Consider the following 6,259-nt stretch of genomic DNA (forward strand, 5'->3'; position numbering starts at 1 on the left):
TAAGTTTTACGTCCCACGATTATGCCGACTAGGATAAAGGAGACAGTGATTATGAGAAATGAATGAAATGGTGGAATGAAGAAAGTGGAAAGAAACGGGAGGACCCCGAGAAAACCCACGCACACGGTGCTTATCCAGCACAAGGTTCACTTTGCTTGGGCTCGAATCGAACCCAGGACCCCATCCACCAGAGGTGAACGCTCTACGACTGAGCCACTGCGGCCTTCTAGCAAGGTCAACTGAGAATAGACGACTGAAACCTCACTGAAACAAAATATATATATTTTGTTCACAGCTAGAAATGTGCTAGGTCAAATTTAAACCCACGATAGTAGTTACGAGTTAAGTATGTAGTGATAACTTAGGAAAAAGATAAGTGAAAACTTAGATTTCTTAATACAAATAACTTTGTATACTGTTTGTATATATATATATATATATATATATATATATATATATATATATATATATATAACACAGCAGCTGAATATAACGCAGTAGTATATATATCACGAGGGGGCCGCGGTGGCTCAGTGGTAGAGCGTTCACCTCTGGTGCGTGGGGTCCCGGGTTCGATCCTCCCAGACCCCGCAAAGTGAACTATGTGGTGGACAAACACCGTGTGTGTGGGTTTTCTCGGGGGTTCTCCCGTTTCCTCCCACTTTCTTCATTCCACCATTTCATTCATTATTTATCACCACAGTCTCCTTTAGCCTAACCGGCATAACCGTGGGACGTAAAACACAAAGATTTCATTTCATTTCATTGGGGGTATCACAAACATGTTAGGGCATGAAAAGTGGAAGGGCATCGCGAACGAATCTTGTGTATGCAACTTCTACTAGGAGAACTTATAAGAGTAAGACGGAAAAGAAAGACAGGTAACATACTGTATATAATAAAGTTAGAAGTTCATATTACACTAAGTTCAATAATGAAATACAAAGTGTGAGTTTTGAATATATATCCTAACATAATACATATTTATTTTTACATAATATCTTACGAGAAGTTAAATCCCAAAACTTCCGTTGCATACTCCACAGTGTAAAGACAAAAAAGGTGTGATTATAATGTGACAACTTTCTATATATAATTCCACATTATGTAATAATTACGAACATCCAAATATGTGGATTCTGTCAAAGTATTCCAATGATAATGTTTTTTTTTCTTTCTTTTCAGTTTAATTTTCAGATGATTTGGTGCTGTTCGCGCTAATTGTTAAAAGTGTTGGTTACATCATGTATTTTTTATTGACTTAAGCCACAATCTTACTAAAGTCCGCGTTAATCACTGATACTTGTATATATAGTATCTGTAGATCTACCATCTTCGTCTCATATAATCTCGGTTCTCAAGAAGAAAGCTAAAATTCACGTTTTGTTTGATTTGGTTTCGTCTCTCTCCCAATTACATAGGGCTGATCTCAAAACAGATTTGTAGTACTCTATTCAATTGCCATCAAGCGACATAAAAATTAGCAGAGTATTTCTTCTGAATCGAGACCAGAAACTACTTTACGAGACAAGAGGAGACGGGAAAAACTTTTTAGATTATCGAGACGAAAGAGAAATAATCGACTTCGAAAATCGAGACGAGACGAGAATTCTATAAAAATTGACGAGACGAGAAAATCTTGTCTCGTCTTTCTCGTGAGGAACATACTATATTTGGGATTGAATTATAGTCCTCACATCAAATTTAAAAGCTGCACTACTGAGCCATCAATCTTCTCCCTCCTCAGTGACACGGAAGACTTTATTTGATTACCGGTACGTTTGCGTAGTGTTGCTCACGTGGCGAGACGAGAAATGAAGTTTTCTCCTGTCGTCTCTTAAATTGATTGTTGGATTCTCGTCTCATTTCGATTCTCGAAGAATTATTTCTCTTCTCGTTTTATAAATTTATGCCTTGGCTTTCTTCTTAATTTTACCTAGAAATTATGAGAATGCTTCCGAGTTACGAGAGTTCCACTAAGAGTGTAATATATCAACATTTAAATCATATTTATTATCGAAGTATATTATGTAATAACTTGAGTATCTTAAAATGTTGATAAATACTCTTCATTGTCCAGGCTCTTGGGTTTTCTCGGGATTCTCCCGTTTCCTCCCTTTCTTCATTCCAGCATTTCATTCATTTCTTATCATCACCGTCTCCTCTAGCCTAACCGACATAAGCGTGGGACGTAAAACTGAAAGATTTCATTTTACTCTTCATTGTGTTCGTACAACCACTGTAATAATTTGTGAACTTTTACTATAAATCATGTAATACTAAAACACTGGTATCTAAGACTTCAGTGAATTTTTTGCCCATGAGACTTGATAAATATCTTGTCTCAAAAATGAGACAAGAATTGTCGTTTCTCGTCTCGTCTCTAACTTGGACATACACCTCTTGTCTTAACTCTTATTAGAACATATATTTCTCGTCTCGTTTCCGAGACGGCGCTAGAAATTTCTGTATTCTGCACATTACATTTTTGCTTCTCCAAATACTAAATTTCTCAGTTACATTTCATGCCACTTGTTTCCATTTGCTTGATTCATCAAGTATTTAAAAGTTAAACTGAATTTAAATATTTCTCTTAGAAGCATAATCTCTTTCTAATGAGATATGTTTTATTTAAACGGAAAATTCTCTATGCGATCCAGCATGATGCAAAGATTTTAAAAGAACCCGTAGTTATAAATCCTACTAACCTATTATCCTCTTGAAATTTTTGTCAGAAATATAATTTCTAAGAATTTTTTTTATATATATAATATGTATGTTTTCTATTACCATTATTCTGCGGACAATAACAATTTTAATGTGATAGGATTTAAGTTCTCTCTCTCTCTCTCTCTTCTTAGCACTTAGTGCGTATCATTCAAAATTACTATATACATGGTGTTTCAAAACAACACCGAGAACGTTCGGGAGCTGATTCCTGACACTAAGATAAGACAAAAAGTATAGACCAACCTGTATGCACAAATGCTTCCTTTGAGTTATAGACTGCCGAAAACGCGAAAAAATGAAATTTAAAGGTCCTAAACTATGGGACCTACCGTAGTCGGGTCAAAACTTAACTTAGGATCTAATATGTGCACTATCCAAATATCCAAGTTTCAGAATCCTGCGGTACTTCCGCGACATTTTTTATAGAGGTCGTTGGTGAGTGTTTCAAATTATATGCCCGTAGCCAAATTCCTTCTATAAAATTTGTTGGGGAAGTACCGCACGATTCTGAAACATGTATTTCACAGCGAGTACACGCTAGTTCCTAAGTGAAGTCGTGACCCGACTAGGTCCCATAGATTTGGGGCTATGGACCATTAAAGTTCATTTTTTCATGTTTTCGACAGCCTATAACTCCGAAAGGAAACATTTGTGCACCTAGGTTGGTCTATACTTTTTGTCTTATCTTGGTGTCAGGAATCACCTTCCAAACGTTGTCGGTGTTGTTTTGAAACACCCTGTATATATATATATATATATATATATATATATATATATATATATATATATATATATATATATATATATATATGTATATATCATGATTTACAAAAATGTCTGTAAAACGGCTTGTTTCTTTCAAAAAAAACTCTCGTGTTGAGCTGGCTGTCTCCACCCAGCACATTGTGCGCCTGCCTATCACTACTTTGTGTGACGTCACTCGCTACGGTAAAGGGCTTCTCTTGAGATTGTCTTGCCTTACCCCAATGAAAATCAAACAATATTTTCGCAAACACAACCACAGCTGGGGGACATAGAGTGGCACAGAACGCACATAGCTCGCTGTATAGCTGCAAATACTTAGAACTATGAGACGTGAGACCCATGGACAACTATAGTTGCTCTCTTTACAAGGCGTTCAGTCAGGGAAACAACTTTGGTCTTGGTTGCCTCGCACCTACCAAAGTCAGTTCCTGCGACGGGAGGAAACAACAGCAACATAAAACTATTCCCTTCTGTTTACTTTTCACGAATATTTGTCACCTTCGTGGGTACGGGTCACGTACTGCGTAGATTTAAATTACGTGTAGCTATTTTTGTTCTCCTTTTTCTATTAGCCAGTGTAAGTGTGTATGGCTGTTTGAACACCCTTCTTGTAATTAGTTAGGATTCACTTCGTCTCTGGGTATGAATAACACCGGGTCAACTCGTGGTTATGATAGTGGCGTATTTTCGCGCCTGAAGGATTACGGAAATAATAAGTAATGTAGACTCCGATGCTTTTGAAACGGACAATGAAGGTAATTTGTAGGAAGATTCTAGCATCAATTTATGTGACACGCATCTACCTCTATCTATTTCGAAATACTGGGTGATATCAATAAAAATAAGTAACTACTCCTGAGAAGTCCTGCTCGTGAATCGGAGTAACTACAGCTGGAGTAATCTCCTCCCTCAATTTCGTATCAATAAAACCAGCCACTACTCAGGTCTAGACTGCTCCAGATTTATGAACGTTCACTCGCGTTTCTTCTGCGCGTAGTAGTGAGTCGTATCAATAAAAGAAGTGATTACTCATTTCTCCCATCCGTCGCGCGGTCATTCCGTTGTTTTTAACCTATGGCGTAGTATCCTAAACGCCATGGAACGGGCAGGTAGCAACAACAGTTCCAGTCAAAGTGCATTTGTATTATAAAAAGAGTTTCCAATGGTACTTTCAAAGTCACAGCTACCAGAAAGTAAACGAAGAAAAGCCGAAACTTTGAAGATAATTACAGTGAAATGCAACGAAATACCAAATACATCTACGACTGAGATACAAATTCAAAAAGAATCTTTAATATTCGAGCGAGAATAAAACAAAAATAAAAAAGAAAAAAAATTTAAAAAAACGGGATAGAAGAAAGTAATACTGAAACCATGGGAATGAACCTATTTGAGCTGATGGATGTTGATTCGAATCCAGCAATATCAAGATTAACACGACAAGCGCATATCACGTGTTGTCCAAGGTCTTTGTAGATTGTTTGGCTTTAAGAACGAAATCAGACACTTGACTCCTTTGTTTTCTTTTTAAAAAAGTCCAGCCACTCACGCCATAAAACACGTCCATCTGATTGCGTTTTCCACACCATACCTGCCCCCTTTCGCCTTGACATAAACAAATACATTCTCATGTATACACCCTTTCTATCAACGTTGAGTTGAGTTGATTATTAGTTTAACGTCCTTTTCAGTAGCGTGCCTATATGAGACGGAACCCACTGATTAACGTGGAATCCGAACCACATGAGCTCCTGCCGGGAATCGAACGCGTGTCTCCTATGCCAAAGGCATGTACGCTAACCGCTTAGCCACGAAATAGCTCTTCCTATTAACGTATTACTGTCCAAAATACTAGGTTTTTTTAATGCCACTTGTGTATAGTCAAGTGCTCCGATAGCACCAGGAAATGTATATTGTTCTTGCCACTCTGCCTTTGCTGTTTGCATATTACGCACACTTCCGTAAACAATCCATTTTCAGGTAGTCATAGACACAATATTTTGAGTCACACCAGAATCCCCTGACATTCCGACCTGGAATCCCGGATCACTCACGTAACGCAAGAAAACCAAGGGCATCGATTTATCTGTAAATTGGGGGGGGGCATTCAGATGCAGAAGGTATATATATCAGGATTTTAAGACAAATTGCACTCTAATTATGCCAAATATTGTATATTCATAAATACAATAGGGGCCCACATGAGCTTTGGGGGGCCCGGGCCCCCACAGGATCGGCGCCCTTGAAGAAAACCCGCATCTTTTCATCATTACGTAGTGCACCACCCCGAATTTTGGTTGATTCTCCTTAAAAAATGTTGTGCTAACCACTCTACATTTTCTTTCATAAACTTATAATGCTTTTTGTAATCTCCATTTCTAACATTTCTATGCAGTTTATAAGTTTTTCTACGTAGTAAAACAATCATATACTCTGCCATATTTCGCACGGAGGAACCTATTTAGCTTGCTCCACAATTTTGGAGAAGTTACTAGCATCACAGAGGAGTCTTTGATTTTTATTGATATCAAACGCGAAATAGTTACTCGGCTCGAGAATAGAGGTGTGGTTTCTCCAGAAGGGCGGGGCTTCTCCGAGGTCAGCCGAGACGAGTAGTGCTCAGTTCTCTTTTTATTGATACCAATGCGAGTAGCTACTACAAATTAGAGAATAATGAGTAACTTCTCCGTTTTATTGATATCACCCACTGTGTGATATACAATATACGGAATTCAAGATGGCTGCCATGATGTACACTAAATCA

Source organism: Thermobia domestica, chromosome 1 (genome assembly GCF_964235325.1).
Source record: "Thermobia domestica chromosome 1, izTheDome1.hap1.1, whole genome shotgun sequence".
Classification (NCBI taxonomy): Eukaryota; Metazoa; Arthropoda; class Insecta; order Zygentoma; family Lepismatidae; genus Thermobia; species Thermobia domestica.